The sequence below is a fragment of the Prionailurus viverrinus genome, unplaced genomic scaffold (assembly GCF_022837055.1).
Source record: "Prionailurus viverrinus isolate Anna unplaced genomic scaffold, UM_Priviv_1.0 scaffold_40, whole genome shotgun sequence".
Lineage (NCBI taxonomy): Eukaryota > Metazoa > Chordata > Mammalia > Carnivora > Felidae > Prionailurus > Prionailurus viverrinus.
The window spans coordinates 3,271,159-3,288,882 of NW_025927608.1; positions in this window are offsets into that span (position 1 = coordinate 3,271,159).

The following is a 17,724-nucleotide window of genomic DNA, read 5'->3' on the forward strand; positions in this document are numbered from 1 at the left end:
TGGCTTTCGAAAGTGACACTGATGACAACGAAGTGAACTTTGAGACTCCCCGCCCGAGTCACGCTAGCCGCGTTTCATGTGCCTGCCGCACTGCACGGCACCGCGAAGAAACCTCTCCACCTCCGCGGAAGGGTCCCTGTAGCGCACTCCACCGCTTAGGCTCCTCCCAGAGTAGGCCGCCCGCCAAGTCAGAGCTGGGACTGGGAATTCGCGTTAAAACAGGCCCTGCAGGGGGCTCCCATTCTCCCAAGCCGGGGGACCCAGGATCTAAACTCCGATGTCCCGAGGCGAGCGGGAGCTGGGAACAGGCAAATAGAGAGAGAGACATGAGGCGGCCTGGTAGAGCCGACCTCTGACCTCAGAGCCACGTAGGGTGTTCGCCCCAGCGGTATTCTCAGGCGTGCCGCTGGCCCCAGGTTCGGGTGTCCTCCTGCTCTAGCAGGTGCTGGCGTCTGCTGGGGACCACAGGCTGCAGGGGACGCAGGGATGACCTCAGGCTGGCATGTGTGACCAGGAAAAGGCTCTTCTGGGTCGTTGTCCTCCCCCTCCCCCTCCCCCTCCTCCCTCCCCTTCTCCCTCCCCCCTCCTCCCCTCCTCCCCTTCTCCCCCTTCTCCCCTCCTCCCTCTTCCCCTCCCCTCCCCGTCACCCCCTCCTTCCTCTCCTCCCCTGCCTTCCTCCTCCCCTCCCCTTCTCCCTCCCCCCTCCTCGCCCTCTTCCCCTCCTCCTTCCTCCCCTCCCCTTCCTCCCCCTCCTCCCCTCCTCCCTCCTCCCTCCTCCCCCCTCCCCTCACATTCCCCTCTCCCCCTTCCTCCCCCTCCTCCCCTCCCCTCCCTCTCCCTCCCCTCCCCCTCCCTCTCCCTCCCCTCCTCCCTCCTCCCCTCCCCTCTCCCTCTCCCCCTCCTCCCCTCCTCCCCTGCCTTCCTCCTCCTCTCCCCCTCATCCCCTCATCCCCTCCTCTCCCTATTCCCCTCCCCCTACTCCCCTCTTCCCCCTCCTCCTCTCCCCCTCTTCCCCTCCTCTCTCTCCTCTTCCTCTCCCTCCTTCCCCCTCCCCCCTTTCCCTCCTTCTCCTTCTGCTCTACCTCTCCTTCCTCCCCCTCCTCCCTCCTCCCCCCTCCCCTCCCCTCCCCCTCTCCCCTCCTCCCCTCCCCCTCCCCCCCTCCTTCCCCTCCTCCCCTGCCTTCCTCCTCCTCTCCCCCTCATCCCCTCCTCTCCCTATTCCCCTCCCCCTCCTCCCCCCTCCCCCCTCCTTCCCTCCCCCTCCTGTACCCCCCACAGGGTAGGAGTGGATAACTTCTCTGCCCTCCCAACCAGTTCTGCTGGGGGGCCAGTTCTGCTTGCTCCTGGGGGATCACCAGGCCCACCGCCAGGCCCGCGGTTGCGAGCAGCTCGACAGCTCATGCTTGGATCAGCCTTCCCCCCTCTGAGCCCTCCCCTCCCGCTTCTCGGTTTACTTCACACGACCCACGTCACCCACTTTCGCGTGTCCTACGTGCAATTCCTCATCCCGGGGACCCAGGCTAAGGCAGCAGTTCTGTCCCTTAGAGTGTGCGGGCGTGTGTCATCCCGTGTCCCTGTGGTGGAGCCTGTAGAGACTCCAGACAGAAGAAGTCCCATCTGACACCCTTTGCACAGGGTTGCTGCAAGTGGGAAGCTGACCGGCGCGGACCGATCCTGGAGCAGAGCTCCACGGGGCCCAGCGGCCGCACGAAGCTCCCGTGGACTCGACTTCGTTCTTTGGTTCTGAACGGGGAGCGATGGATGGAGGACAGATAAGCCTCGGTTTAGATGCTCTTGGAGAGCGTTCTCCAAAAGCAGAAAGTAAATTAGACTCTACTGTCTGAGATTACTTTGTGTCTGATGTGACACTTGTGGTCTCTTGCTCCAAACAAAAACCGAACTGAGTAAAGGCAACATGGAAGCAGCCGTGGGTGCGGTGACGTGCTACCCGCCCCCTTTGAGCCCCCGGGTAGCTGCCAGGGTGCCTGCTGCCACCAGCTCACAGCTGAGACCCTCCCCTGCATCGCCCGTGGCTGAAGAGAGTCATCTTTCCCAAAGTCACAGCCCTTTCCTGGTGGCAGCCTGTGCCCAGCGCCTGGTTACTGCGGGGCACGAAGGCTGACTCCCTCACTTTGGATCTGACGCCCCCGTAGAAAAGTCTAAGTGCTCCCCCCCCCGCTGGGAAGGCCTGCAGGCGTCTTCTGGACCACGGCGGTCTGCCACGGGCTTGGGGGCAGAGATTGTGCTGGCTGAGGCCGAGTAGAGGATGCCATAGCTCAAGGCTCTGGGGTGGAGGCGAGTGGAAACGAAACCCTGGGCATCCTCCCTGAGGCCCATCAGGGTGCCTAACTCAGCAGCCAAATTTGGTGGAAGGACCCTGACCTGGGGGCTGTGTAGGCGGCAGGCTTTTGAGGAGTGATTCCTCTTTTTTTTCTCTTTAAGATTTATTTTATTTTTAGAAAGAGAGCCAGCGCGAGTGGGGGAGGGGCAGAGAGAGGGAGACGGCGAATCCCAAGCAGGTTCTGCGCTGTCCACTGGGGCCCGACGCAGGCATCGAATCCACGAACCGTGAGATCGTGACCTGAGCCGAAATCAAGAGTCAGACGCTCGACCGACTGAGCCCCCAGGCGCCCCAAGCGATGCCTTCTCGGCAGCAGAATCACCAAACGTCACTCTTGTTCCCTCTCAGCTCAGACCCACTGAGAGCCTGGGCTCAGATGGAGGGCAGGGGAAGCGACAGCCCTGTCCGTAGTCGGGGGAGGTTGTGGCCTACAGGTGGGCCTTCCCGTGCTTGGCTCCCACATTAGACACGCTCGTCCCCCAGCCGGGAGTGAACACCACCGGGCACGCACCTGCAGGCCTTCGGCTGGGCGGGAGCCCGGCACGCGGTGGGAAGCACGTTCTGCTGTGGGGGACGGCAGATCCAGAGAGGAGCAGGGCAGGGCTGAGGCCGGCCGCTCAGTCCTCCTGTAACCCGAGCAGGGGAGGGGGCCGCAGCCTTCCCCAGGAGCCCGTGAGGCCGGGGAAATGGAAGGTCCAGCAGCGGTCCCCACCTATTTCTGGATGTTTGCTTTTCCGTCTCTGCGTGGGCCGGCCGGCCACTGCACAGCCATCCCCTCCCCTCTCTGCCCTCACCTCTACCTCCCCTTTTCCCTCCCGTCCTCTCACCTTCCTTCCCTCCTGTCCTTCTTTCCTTCTGCCCTCCGGCCCCCTCTCCCTCCTGTTTTCCCCACGCCTCCACCGTGAACCCCGGATGACAGGCCGGTCTGCACAGGAAGGGTCTCTGTCCCACGGATGGGGGCCCCCGTGGTCCCCAGGAGAAAGCGGTGCGGTGCGAATGTTCTGCTCGGGCCGAGGGCCACGCGGGAGTCCCAGGCAGTCGGGGAAGTCCCCGGGGGTGCTGGGTGCCCGCCACAGGGGTGCGGGTGGGTAGCCCCGAATGAGGGCAGGGTGAGGAGAGGAGGGACAAGACTCCATGCCTCATTTTCTTCTCTTGAAAGTTTGCCCAGAACTGGTGCTGCCTGTAGTGTCGTCACCCGTAGAGGCGTTTATTTCTACCATCGAATTCATCAGTCTTTTATTAAAACTTACGTAAAAGCTACCAAAAAACCCATTGACATCAGGCACCAGAAAGGAAATTTCAGAGAATGATATGATCAGATTTCCGAGCTTATTGAGACCCTCTAGACACCACTGTTTCAGATCGCAAGTGTGGCCGGGCGAGCCTGTCAGTGGTGAGGGGAGGGGATGAGCTCACAGCGGCAGGAATGAGGGCTGGCGGCCCCGGGCCACTCTGCAGGCCCAGACCCCCGGCTTCTCGGGAGCCGCCCCGGTGCAGTCACGGTGTGGACAAGGCATTCCGACTGCTCGGTAGGTGGAGCCCCGAGTCCCGCCCCAGGTGTGTGTCCAGCGCGTGGGACCCCGTGTCCCACCCCAGGTGCTTGTCCGGTACGCGGACCCCATGTCAGCCGCGCTGGGTGCGTGCCCCGTGGCGCTCGCCTTTTGGAGCAGTGACCCCAACCTTCAAAGGCAGGTCACCCCGGCACAGTCCCGAGGCGGTATTATGTCCCCCTGCTTTCCCGACGGGGAAACCGCCGGAAGGAGGGAGCCTTCCTAGAACCACGGCGTGGGCGGCAAGTGGGTCTTCCGGTCCCGGCCCGCTGCTCCCTGTGCTCCGTCAGGCTGTCCCCCCCACCAAACACGCTCTGCAGGGGGGATATGGAAAGAGCCATGTCGGCCTGTGGGGTGAGTGCGTGTGAACGGCGGACAGGGATTTAGGGAGGCCCTAGAACCAGGAGCCGTAAGGGCAGCCTTGGAAACCAAGCTCTGTGGGTTCAAACCCCACGTCCTGGCCGTGGTGACCTTGTGTGAGTTACTGAACTTCCCTGAGTCTGTAAACGGGGGTGATAATTTCCCCTCGTGGGTTTGCCGCGAGAAGGTGAGGGACGCCGTGGAGAAGTGCTCCCCGGGTGCCTGGCACACGGGAAGTGGACAGACGGCGGAGCTGTGGGCCCGCTCGAATCAGAGCAAGTCTGTGGGAGTCTCTAGGCGGGACCAGGAACCCCCGTCCCTTCCTGCCGTATCTCCTCTGGTCCCTGCAGGCCCCCGGGCGCCCTGGGTCCCCGCTCCGAAGAGCTGCTTCCCGGACCACCCCTGGCTGCAGAAGGCACTGACCGTGACTGGGCCACCTGCTCAGTGTGCCCGGAGCTGGCCGGGGCCTCTTTCCTCTGCTGTCACCAGAGGGGCGAGGACAAGCTGCGTTTGCAGAGGGGGTCCTCTACAGCAGAGTCAGACCTCTGCGGCTTGCTGAAAATGCTGATTCACAGGCCTCGCCCCAGCCGACCAGATGGGAGTGTCCGGCGGAGGGGCCCTGGCACCTGAATGTGTGGGGAGCAACACCCCCCCCCCCCACCCCGTGTCCTGGCCCAGGTCTCAGAGGTTCTGATGTCATCGGTCATTAGTAAATGATGCAAGTAAATAATAAATTCATAAAGTTTAATTTTTAGATTTTTCTAAGAAAGGTTGCCGTGTTTGTTTTTGGTGTGAGCAGTCTTATGAGCGATGCCTCCGTGAGGCCCTCAGCACGTTCCCTGTTCGGGGTCCACGGCGCTTCTTACCCTGTGGTTTGACGTCTTCTGTCAGCGGGGGAAATTGCGGCGTTCTCTCTGGACAGAGTACCTGTGCCCCGTCTGTTCCCTCCTCTGAAGGACGCCGATGCACGCGTGCCTCCCCTAACCAGCCCCGTCCTGCACGCTCCCCTCCCTCCAGAATTTGCCGTGTGTTGTTTGCGTTGTCTCTCTTCTCGCAACCTGGACCTTCTCCTCTGACCTGTCTTCGGAGTCACTGATCCTTTCTTCGGCTGTGCCTAATGTGCGACCAAACCTACGCACAGAGGTCTTAGTTTTAGTTGTTTTTTCCTTCAGTTCCAGGGTTTTTATTTGATCTTTTATTTATCTTATTTACTTTTTCAATCAGCTTATTTAAATTCCACTTAGTTAACGTGCCACGTGGTATTGGTTGCAGGAGCAGAAGTGATTCATCTGTTACACACGACACCCAGTGCTCATCCCAACAGGTGCCCTCCTTAGTGCCCATCACCTGTCTGTCCCATCTCTCCTCTCCCCCCTCCAGTGACCCCTAGTTTGTTCTCTGTATTTAAGAGTCTTTTGTGGTTTCCTTCCTTCTCCGTTTTTATCTTATTTTTCCTTCCCTTCCCCTATGTTCATCTGTTTTGTTTCTTAAATTCCACATCTGAGTGAAATCATATATCTGTCTTCCTCTGACTTATTTCACTTAGTATAACACACTCTGGTTCCATCCACGTTGTTGCAAATGGCAAGATTTCGTTGTTTTCGATCGCTGAGTAATATTTCAGCGTGTGTGTGTGTGTGTGTGTGTGTGTGTGTGTGTGCGCGCAGCACATCTTCTGAATCCATTCATTCGTCAATGGGCACTTGGGCTGTCTCCATACTTTGGCTATTGTTGATAACACTGCTATAAACATTGGGGTGCATGTGCCCCTTTGGATCTAGAGGAGAACACAGGCAACAATCTCTTTGACCTTGGCCGCAGCAGCTTCTTACTAGACAATCTGCAGAGGCAAGGGAAACAAAAGCAAAAATGAACCATTGGGACCTCATCAAGGTAAAAAGCTTCTGCACAGTGAAGGAAACAATCAGCAAAACTAAAAGGCAGCCACCGGAATGGGAGAAGATAATTGCAAATAACATCGGATAAAGGGTTAGTATCCAAAATCCATAAAGAATTTACTTGATCTTTTAAAATACATGGTAATTCTTTACCAAAACCCTCCATCTGGTTTTTCATTTTCTCCAAAGTCACAGTTACTTTGAAAGTCTTGGTTCAATGATTACCAAAATTGTGGAGTCTCCTTGGGCCTATTTCTGTGTCTGTTTTTCCCTTGGTTCTGAGCCTCCCACATGTCCACGGATGCTGTGTCATTTGTTTGCTGAATGTCAGGTAACGATGTGAAAATGGTGAGGTGACTCAGGGGTCCAGACGATGCCTCTTCCTTCTTCCCGAGAGGTTCCACTTTTGCCTTTGGAAGTGAGGGGACGGGCAGACCATCGTAACCCAGGCTGGGACTGAGCACACTGGAAGCCAGGCTTTGGTCCTTGTGCAAGCCCGTGTGTTGCTGCCAGCCTTCGGGTCCCTCCCAGAGTTGGGGCACATGCCCGTCTCCCGGGGCTTGCCCTGTCCCCCACTCCCGCTCTCCCGGGGGTCAGACGACAGGGCTGTGCTTGGTCTCACAGCCTCGCGGCTGCTGCTTCTGATTTGTCTCTCCTTCTCTTGGCTTCCTCACTGACCGGCTTGTACAACACACAAGTCGACTGGCTTTTAGGATTTTCTTGAGAATCAGCAAATACTTCAAGGCAAATAGCGATGCCATCAGGTCACCTTGTGGTTTCCTTCTGAGTTCGCTGAGCTGCCTTAAGACCTCACTGCAGCATATTGCTCTAGGATATTCTTAGATTCGATTTATTTATTTTTTTACGAGAGAGAGAGAGACAATGACAGAGAAAGCTGGGGAGGGCAGACAGAGGGAGAGAGAACCTCAAGCAGGCTCTGTGCTGTCAGCACAGGACCCAACTCGGGACTCAATCCCACGACCCTGGGATCATGACCTGAGCTGAAATCAAGAGTTGGACGCTCAACCGACTGAGCCACCCAGGCGCCCCTAGGATATTTTTAAACAAAATTAAAAAACAATTTTTGTCCATAGTTCCTATTTGTTCTTTGGTAGAAGAGCTGATCTGTATAATTTAGTCTATCGTAGGCAAGAACGGAACTCGTAGGAATTGGTTTTTTAACCTCCTTTTATTGAAATTGTAATGTGAGAAATGCTGGACAAAATCAGCCCTTGGCCCGATCGTAAGAAATGGTTAAAAATTCTGATTTCCTGGTCCTGCCCCAGCCATACTGGATGGGACTCTCCCAGAAGACACCCGGCGGTTCGTGGTTCTGACAAGTTCATCCAGCAAGGCGTTGTTGGGAAAAGTGGAACAAGTGATTCTTGAGGGTCCTAAGCGGGAGCATTGTCCTCTGGTTGCCTAAGCATCTTTCTGTGACCCCGGGAGCCTCCCCCCTGCCATAACCCTCACGTGTGGCAGGGGGCAGCCTGGCCGTCCCTGGGACCTGCTCTGGTTCCTGTCCCTGCTGCACCTGCAAGAGCGGTGGCGTCCTCTGTGATTTCCAGTTTCTTCCTGAGACGTTTTAATCAGCGATGGAGAATGATTGGTCTTTTGCCAGCATTTCGATCTGAGAGGAAGTGACGTGCTTCTTAGAGGGGCATTAATTTCAGCAGCTTTAGTGCAGAAGGCAGTGATGTGGCAGCAAGGGACCCAGATCCCGGAGACCAGGGTTGTGCCGGTGTACGTGGTGGCCCAGGGTGGTTGGGAGTCCCTCAGCGCCTCCTGTCCCTTTGCCCGCTCGACCTCCTGCACATGACCAGTCACAGGACTGGAGTGCAGCTCTGAACCTCTCCGTGGCCCCCTAACCCTGCTGGCTCCTCTGCTGTCCTGTGGACGCCCTGCGGTCCTGTTGGGTCCTCTGTCTCTTTCCTGAACGGACTTCCTTACCTTCTTTTCTCTCCCTGCCCTCTCTCCTCCCCCCTGCTCCTCCCCACTCACTTCTGCCCGCCCCAGAATTGGGACAGGGGTTGTGGTACCCTCTGCCCTGCCCTCCCTGTGTCACACTCCCCACCTGTTCTCTCCAGAACTCCCTCACAGCCATGTGGCCACGTGGAGCTCAGCCACGGGCCCCGAGCTGTCACCCCCCCTCTCTCTAGCCCACCTAGCAGGCTGGGGAGCGCGAGTCTGACTGGAGATCTCTTGTTGTCCCGCTCCGCAGGCTGCCCAGCAAGTGCCCAAATCAGGAGGGAAAAGAGTTGTGCCCAGTGGAAACAGAGAAAGGACGTGCAAAGGTATTCATAAAAGAAGAGGCAGAAATAGCCATAAATAGACGAAAAACGTCCAGCTGCGTGTACCACCAAAGAAGTGCCAATCGGACCTTGTGAGTGGCAAAAACTAACCAGAGGGGGTTGGGTTGTAGCTGCGACGCAGAGGGGTGGACGCTCACCCGTAGTACTGGGTGAGCGTGAGTTTTTCAGACCTTCTGGAAAGCATTTGGGCAAAATCTAACAGCAATAGGATGATTTGCCGTGACTTTTGACCCTGCGTTTTCACTTTCCACGAAATAACAGAAGGTGTTTGCAGAGTCCTTTGCAAGGATGTCCAGCCTGGGGCTGTTGGCACCGCGGTGAGGGGGCGAGTCCGCGGAGTATGGCCACGCGGCAAAAGCGGGCGGTCACATACCAGTGCTCGCTGGGTGGCAGTAAAAGCTTGTTGGCAGATACTTTCAAAGAGGAGGAATGTTCAAGTTCCAGAGTTCTAAGGAACATAGGTTATGGGACACCTGGGCGGCTCAGTCAAGCATCTGACTCTCGATGTCGGCCCAGGTCACGATCTCACGTTTGCGGGTTTGAGTCCCGTGCCTGGCTCTGCGCTGACAGCTCGGAGCCTCCTTGCAATTCTCTCTCTCCCTCTCTGCCCCTCTCCTGCCCGTGTTCTCTCTCTCAAAATAAACAAACATTAAAAAAGAAGAAGGAAATTGAAAACAAAAGATGACAAAGTAGGATGTCAAAATATAATTACATTTTACGGGGAAAAAACGCTAGCATTTGCACTTTGTAGGAAAACAAATCAATGGAAGCGGATACACGCCGCTGTGAACACGGCTGCATCTCTGCTCGGGGCCTTTTAAATCCACGGTTCTATTTTGTCCTCAGCGAGCGCATCGCAGCCCCACGGCCCCGGTCAGGAGATCAGCCCGTAGGATGGATTTTGTCACCATTCCCGGCGCTGCCCTGCAAAGGGAAGCTTCCCTAGGGCCCCAGAGGGCAGGGGGTTGAGGGAGGCAGATGGCCCAGCCGAGGTGAAGCTGGTGGGATCTGGGGGCAGAGGGTCCACACGGTGGGTTGGGTCGTTACCAGGGCGAGGTGCCTGCGTTCAGGGGCGGTCCCGGGAGCGGTGGCCTCGCTGGAGGTCCAGGACCGGGTCCTGGTGGCCGCATGCTGGGACTGGGAGGCTCTGTTACAGCAGAGGGCCCCGGGGGGCGGGCTGGGAGCAGGCAGGGCAGGCATTCCTGGGGAGCCCAGAAACAGAGATGGGACGCGTGCCCGCGTGAGGGCCGCAAGGCTGCATCTCTGCAGAGCGGGCGGCTGTGCAGAACCGGTGACAGACGGACCAGCGTGGAGACGACGACGAGCAGCAATGAGCGCGCTGCAGTGAAAACCGGGCAGTCTGCTCCTGCCCCCTGCCCGGATCCTGACCTTCCAAACCGGTGGCCCCCCCGCAGGGCACCCGGGCCACCGCAGCCATCACCGATGGCTCGTTTTCATGCGTACATTTTCCTCTCACGAACAAGCACGAAAGGGCGCAGGCTTCCGGCCTCCGGAACCGAAGGGCTGGGTTTGCGGCAGAGGCTGCGCGTGGCCTGTGGGCGTGGCCTGTGGGCGTGGCCTGCGGGCGGGCCGTTTCATCACAGACGTTTTCGCGACAGCACGCCCAGATCTTATTAGCCAATTGTGGGCAAGATTAAAGTTCAGGCGACTACTCGTTCTAGGTGAAATTCCTTCATTTCCGAAAGATCAGAGGAACATTCGGGAACACGCGAACCGGTCAGGTGCAAATCGCGCAGGTTGATTTATCACCCGTGGTCCGCGCACAGCAACGGGGGCGCGAGCGGCTCCCGGCGTAACGGGCCTGTGAGTGCGGCCCACTGTGTATCTTTCCGCTTCGGCCTTGGAAGAAAATACGACATCTCCCCGCCGGGAGCCATAACTTCACCGACCGTAGGCTGCTGAAGGCTCCAGGCTCCTGCCAGTTTGTTACCGCAGATGGATGAGAGCCCACCGTTTCATGAAATTGCTTTGGAATATTTGCAGAATGACCTTTTCCCACTCTCTCTCTCACCAAGATGCATTAACTCCTTCCGCACAAGACGGGAAGACGCTATGCGGGCCGCTCTCCCGCCAGGCCCACGTGCAACACCGCACCCTTCGCTGTGACGGCTTCCCCAACAGGGTCCCCACCATCAGAGACACCGTCCCCCGAGGTTCCGCTCCAGAGAGAGAGGAAAAGGGGAAGGCACGGAGGCACCCACCGGGTGGCGCCAGGATCACGATCCGGGGCTGGCTGTCTGCAAAGCCTCTGCGTTTCCACGCCCTGGGACACGTTGTGTGACCCCTTTCCCTTGAATTGGAGCAACTCGAGCCCGTTTTCCTTCTGTCCGTGCGGGAGCTCCGGGTGCAGCTCTGTGCCCGCTCCTCTCTGCCTCTCCAGGTGCACCTTGCACCTGGGCGGGTACTCCGCGTGTGAGCCGGGCACCGTCCCGGGAGGCTGGACGCGCGTGCGCTTGCTTCTGTGACAGGGTCAGTTAACAGGAGCGTGATGGTTCTTCTCTGGTGCGGCCGCGGGGGAGGACACGGAGGGCCCCCTCGTGTGCGGTGCGGGGGGTGGGGGGGAGGGCGAGGGCCCCCTCCGGCAACGCAAGTGCAAGCTGGAGACCATGAGGACGGGCTGGAGTCTGGGTCCGTTCTTCTCCTCTGACCTAAGGCGCGGGGGCTCTGCAGAAGCCAGCGAGCGCCCTGCGTCTGGAGCGAACTCTCCGCGCCCCGTGGCTGGGGAAGCTGAAGAAGGATTCGGGGAGGGTGCGCTGGTCGCCAGCCTGGTCGCCAGCTGGTCGTTGCAGCAAAGAGCTGGTCTGCGGCCCAGTGACCGTGCATCCGAGCACCACGGCTGCTGCTTCCCTGGGGGCGCCCGGGCCTCGAAGCGCGAGGTCGCCCGCCCCGGCCGGCCTGGCCACACACCTGTAGCAGGGGGCCTCCGGAGAATGCAGTCCAGCCCCACCACGGTGCCGCTCGAGAGCGTCACCGTGGTCCGTCCACCCTGGCGCCTCCACACCGCACGCATCTCGCTTAGCCTCCACATACAGACGGTAAAAGGTCACGTGTCTGGGACAGCCAAGCCCACGTGCCACCAAAAAGACACAGATCCCACCCCCAGAGGAGGATATCCGGCCCCCTTTTTGTCTCGGGGTAAAGTGTTCAGTCTTCTCTCCGCTGATTAAAACTCTCGCTCTGATGTACATACGACGCACGCACACACGCGAGGGAGAAGGTGAACTGCCGTGCACGCGCCACATCACACGAGGGTTGACGGAGGGGAGAACACAAGTATACTTGGTTACTACACACAAACGTGTACATCAAAACAGGAAGGAAACACCCATAAACACGAGTCTGCTTTCCACAGCTGGTCCGCGGTCGCGGCTGGTCATTGTAACCTTCCGCCGAACCCGTTACTCCTTCGATGCTCCCTCTGCTTTCGGCAGGCACCCAGGTGGGGGGCCGAGGCCGGGGAACTGGCGAACCTCTTTTGTAGGCTCAGGCAGCACACACGTGGCCTCCGAGGGCCATGCAGCGTCTGTCTCGGCCGCTCAGCTCTGCGCGGCAGTCAAATGGCTGCCGCTGTGTTACAATAAAACTTTATTTACAAACACAGGTAGGGGGCCAGTCTTGGCCTGTGGCCTCTGGTTTGTGACAGCGGGCCTCGGCCATTGGAATTGGATTCTCATTTTCCAATTCGATCATAAGACATAGGAGACCCGAGAGGCACCCAGGGGACGTCCTGCATTGCACACACGCTCCTCCCGTTTCACAGTGTCACCTTCTGGGTCAGCAGAGCCACCGCCGCGTCCCCTGGCAGACACGTTCTTCCCTCTGGACCGAGTGCCTCTAAACCCAGAGCCTAGTGGGTAACTACAGGAGAGGGCGGGAGAAGCCGCTTTCCCCGGAGGGAGCTGCCGGCTCCTGACCAGGTCAGGAGAGCTTAGCAGGCCCATGCCTTCATTCGGTCAGTGAGCACTTACTGAACACCTACTGTGTGTCAGGCAGGCAGAGGCCATCACGCCGTTTCTGGAGCTCCCGGTCTGGTAGGGGAGACGCGTCTCACCAGTCAGTGGACACATGATTGCAAATGGATTTGGTGACAGAGAACAGAGGGGGCCCCGAAGTCGGGGGGCGAGGGGGAGCCTCTCTGAGGAGGTGGCTTTAGGGTGGATGCCTGAAAGGTAAGAAAGACGGGCTCTTGCTAAGGGCGTCGCAGCGAGGGAGGGCCTGGAGAAAGGCTGGTCTGTTCTGGCTGTTTGGCCAGAGTACCGAGCCCCGCAGGGAACAGTGGGTGGGGAACAGAGTATGCAGGCTGAGTGCTGGCGGCCTGGACCTTGTTCTAGGGGCGCTGGGCAGCGTGCACAGGTCGTAGGTGGGGAGGCGGCCACACTGGTACCGGGGGACGGTGGACAGACAGGCGGCAGGAAGGGACCGGGAGGTCAGGCCGGGCCCTTCCGTCAGACATGGGTGCACGGATCAGAGTAGTGGTCATGGAAGAGGCGGGGTGACCCGGGGGCGCATCCAGAAGGTGGCTTGGACAGTGCCTGCTGGTGGGCGGTCCGAGGGAGGCCGAAAGGGGGTGACCCGGGGCTGGCGCCTGCTGATGGACAGAGAGAGGCCAGAAGGGGGTGAAGGGTGACCCCGGGTTTTGGGAAGGGGGCGCGCACACGCGCACGTGCACAAGATTGGCAAACGGGAGGGAGGGTGAGCAGACATTTAACAGGTTGTAGGAACGTGTTCTCATCACGCGGGTCTGTGTACATTTCAGCGGCAGGAACCCGGTTGACAGTGCTGTGTGGTCACGGCCACTGCCCGGCTCCGGAACCGTCTCATCTTCCCACTCGGGAGCTCGGTCCCTGTCCAGCAGGACCCCCAATCTCCCTCCCCCCCTGCCCCCCACACCCCTCCTCCGTGCCCACCCCTGCGTCCCCCCTTGCCCCCCTTCCCCCCCTCCTACCACTGCGCCCCTCCCGCCCGCACCCCCCACTGCGTCCACTCCTGCCCCCACGCCCACCTGTGTCCCCCCTCCCCCGTCCTCCCCTTTCGCGCCCACCCGTGTCCCCCCCCCGCCTCCCCGACGCTGACTACTGTGTTCCTCCCATGCACTGCACCCACTCCTGCGTCCGTCACCGTGACCGTGCCTGTCACAGGGACCACACGCTTGTTCTGTGATGGCCGTGGCCCACGTGGCGCCGTGGCACCAAGGCTCCTTCCTGGGTGTGGCCCCAGTGCTTCTCTGGTCACCTGCCCCCAACCCTGGCTCGCAGCCAGGTTTTCACTGTTGTGAGCACTGTTGCCCGAACGTGGGTGTGCAAGGACCTGCCTGAGAGGGGTCTCCCGGTCTTCTGGGGGTGGGTGGGGGGATCCCCGTGCCTGACCCGGTCTTGCAGTCTTGGGGGGGCATCCCCGTGCCTGAGAGGGTCTCAGGGGTCTTCTGGGGGTGGGTAGGGGCTCCCCATGCCTGACACGGTCTCCTGGTCTTGGGGGGGCTCCCCATGCCTGACACGGTCTCCTGGTCTTGGGGGGGGATCCCCGTGCCTGACACGGTCTCCTGGTCTTGGGGGGGATCCCCGTGCCTGACACGGTCTCCTGGTCTTGGGGGGGCTCCCCATGCCTGACACGGTCTCCTGGTCTTGGGGGGGATCCCCGTGCCTGACACGGTCTCCTGGTCTTGGGGGGATCCCCGTGCTTGACACGGTCTGATGGTCTTGGGGGGGCTCCCCGTGCCTGACACGGTCTGATGGTCTTTGGGGGGGCATCCCCGTGCCTGACCCGGTCTTGCAGTCTTGGGGGGGCTCCCCGTGCCTGACACGGTCTTGCAGTCTTGGGGGAGGCATCCCCGTGCCTGACACAGTCTCCTGGTCTTGGGGGGGATCCCCGTGCCTGACACGGTTTGATGATCTTTTGGGGGGGAGATCCCCGTGCCTGACACGGTTTGATGATCTTTGGGGGGGGGATCCTCGTGCCTGACACGGTTTGATGATCTTTGGGGGGGGAGATCCCCGTGCCTGACACGGTTTGATGATCTTTGGGGGGGGATCCCCGTGCCTGACACGGTCTGATGGTCTTTGGGGGGGCATCCCCGTGCCTGACCCGGTCTTGCAGTCTTGGGGGGGCTCCCCGTGCCTGACACGGTCTCCTGGTCTTCGGGGGGCTCCCCGTGCCTGACACGGTCTGATGGTCTTGGGGGGGGGATCCCGCGCCTGACCCGGTCTCGTGATCTTCCAGGGAGGCGGGTGGCATCCTGCAAGCGGATGACTGGATCAGACACTGATTGTAGTTCCAATGTTTTGGAAGAGTCGCCCTGCCGGTTTCCACAGGGGCCCCACCGTTTCACATTTCCGCCAGTAATTCCTTCACGTCCTTGCCAACACTTGTTATTTTGTTTGTTTTTTATAAAAATAACAGGGGCCCCTGGGTGGCTCCGTGGGTCTGACTCTTGATTTCTGCTCAGGTCTGGATCACAAGGTTGGTGAGTTGGGGGCCGAGCGGGGCTCTGTGCTGAGTGTAGAGCCTGCTTGGGATTCTCTCTCTCTGTCCCCCACCCCCACTCGCACTCTCTCTCTCTTTCTCTCTCAAATAAACATTAAAAAAAAAGAAAAAATAAATAAATAATAGCCTTTTAGTGGGTGTGAAGAGATGCTCGCGGTGGCTTCGACTAACGAGAGAAGACCGGTTCGGCCTGGATACTAGGCCTGGGCGTCCCAGGGGGTCAGGCACACAGTATGTGTCAGTCTGGAGCACGGAAGAGAGGAGCGAAGAGGCAACACTTCCTGGGTGACAGTCTGCCCCGCCCGGGGAGGGGGCGGTTACCGGGAGGAAGGAGAGCCGATCGGTCCTGCAGTGAGGCTGGGGACAAACAGTGATCCCTGGGGAGGAAGAGCCAGGGGCACGAGGAGAAGGGGGAGCTGCACGGAGAAGGGTGGTTCCCTGTAAAAAGAGGGCCTCAGCCGCCTGGGGCCCCAGCGGGGGTGCCGGGGGCTTGAGACATAACGGCAGGTGTTCACTGTGGCCGCTGAGGTTCTTGTCCTCAGAGACGGTGACTCAACCCCGCATTCCTAACCTGCGGGGCAGGGGAGCCTGAAAACACACCGTTTTCAGTGGAGGATGGCCTCAGACACTGCCCGTGTCTCTTCTGATGCTGGTTTAGCTGGCTCTGCGAGTGTCCAGTTATCTAGAAGGGTACGTCATTCAGGGCTCGCACCGGCCACACGTAAGAGGAAACAGATCTACCAGTGGCTTAACTACAACGGAATTCATTTTTCACAAATCACAGGAATCCTGAAGAAGTCTCTTCAGGACCAGCGCAGCTGTGTCTGGGGTGTTGTTCGTTTTTTGGCTCTCTGCTGTGTCATTCTTAATGTGTGAGTTTTATCCTCATGGTTGCAAAATGGCTGCTCCTCTTCCAGCCATCACTTTCACATTCCAGGCTGGGCACAGGCATAGGCCGGCTGAGTGGGCTTCGTTTTCCCTGAGGCCTCACACAGTAGACTTCTGTTTGCATCTCACCGGCCGACATGTTCACCTGGTCACTTCTAGCTGCAGTGGAGTTGGGAGGGATTTTAAGTTGGACACCTTGCCGTGCTGGACAAAATCAGCGTTCTGTTACTGACATGGAATTCTGAGGGAAGGAAAGAACGGGTGCTGGTTGAGCCACCAGCACGGTCTCCCGAGGGAGAAGGAGGTGGCAGGCGGGGCCAGCAGAGAAGGGACACCCGGGGTGCTCATTACAAAGCCAAAATGTCACGTCAGGAATTTTTAAGCGGGGCTTGAACCGTTTTCACCTCCTTCTCGACTCAGCAAATATTTCAAACGTCTCTTTCTTTACAAATGCCCAACTCGTGAGACCGTAACATTTCCCTTTACTTATAAATAATCCTTTCTGGCTGCTTAGGGAAAAAAAAAAAAAAAAAAAAAAAAAGAAGCAGGATAAGTTAAAAATACATAATTACCCAAAGACGGCGTTAATTGTACTTCCAGACCCCAGCAGGGACCTCCATCCTGGAGAATTCATGAATGCCTGACCCGGAGAACTGTAATGAGAAAAAATGTCACTGGAGACCAACATTTTGAATTATTGATTAGAAGGGGGTTTCTAGGCTCTTTCCGTTTAATTACCCGGAAGAGGTGAAGCAGAGAGAGAGAGAGAGAGAGAGAGAGATTTGAAGGAGCCGGGGGTTTGGAAACTGCCGTGTGGTACCCCCTTTGTGTAAAGCTGTATAGCTGTGGGGCCGCGGGCCCGGGTTCCAAGAAAGGGGGCTTGGCAGAGGGGCCGAAAGGGTGAGTGCTGAGGACCCGGCTGGGACGAGAACGCCAGGTCTGTCCTGCCGAGTGAGCAGGCTGGGTGCCCGGCCGGTGGCCGCGAGCTTCCCTCACACGCTCCTGAGACCCCAGGACCTTAGCCAGGCACCTGCAGCCCCGCTGTCCTGAGGATTTGCTGGGCTGCCCAAAAGAAATAGCAGAGAAGCCTCTTGGGACTCAGATCCTGCTGGGGTGCAAAGGGATCAAGATTTCGAGAGGAAGAGGGCAGATCGATGCCGCCTATGTTTGGGGGGGAGGGGCGTCTACGAAATGAGAGCCCGCCGGGAAGGTGCGCACTGCTGACCGAGCCCAGAGCGGCCCTAGTGAGCTTGTCACAACTTGCTGTCCGGACTGGCAGTGCCCTCTGCCTCGCCCTCTGTGACCTTCCCCCGGGCCGACCCCGTTGCCCCTTGGGCGTTGTCGGAGGTCCCTGTTCAGCCGTGAGAGCTCCGAGGTTGCCGCTCCCTCCAGGAGGACCCGCCCTCCGTTCCCTGCCCTGGACTGAGGCCTCCTGGCACCCAGTCTCAAGCTTCTGATACCGCGTTCTCAGCCTTTAACACGTTACGTGTTGATTCACGGACGACATAAAGCAGCATCCTAACCACTGGTAGGTGTAGGGGTGCAGTGGCTGCTGTGTGAGCACGTTGCTGTGTGACTGTCTGCCCCAGCCACCTGCAGAGTGCGGCTTGTCTTTTTTTTTTTTTTTAACATTTATTTATTTTTGAGACAGAGAGAGAGAGAGAGCATGAACAGGGGAGGGGCAGAGAGAGAGGGAGACCCAGAATCCGAAACAGGCTCCAGGCTCCGAGCTGTCGGCACAGAACCCAATGCGGGGCTCGAACTCACAGACCTTGAGATCATGACCTGAGCCAAAGTCAGACGCTCAACTGACTGAGCCCCCAGGCGCCCCTCCAATATATATATTTTTCTTTTTTTTTTTAAATCTTTATTTA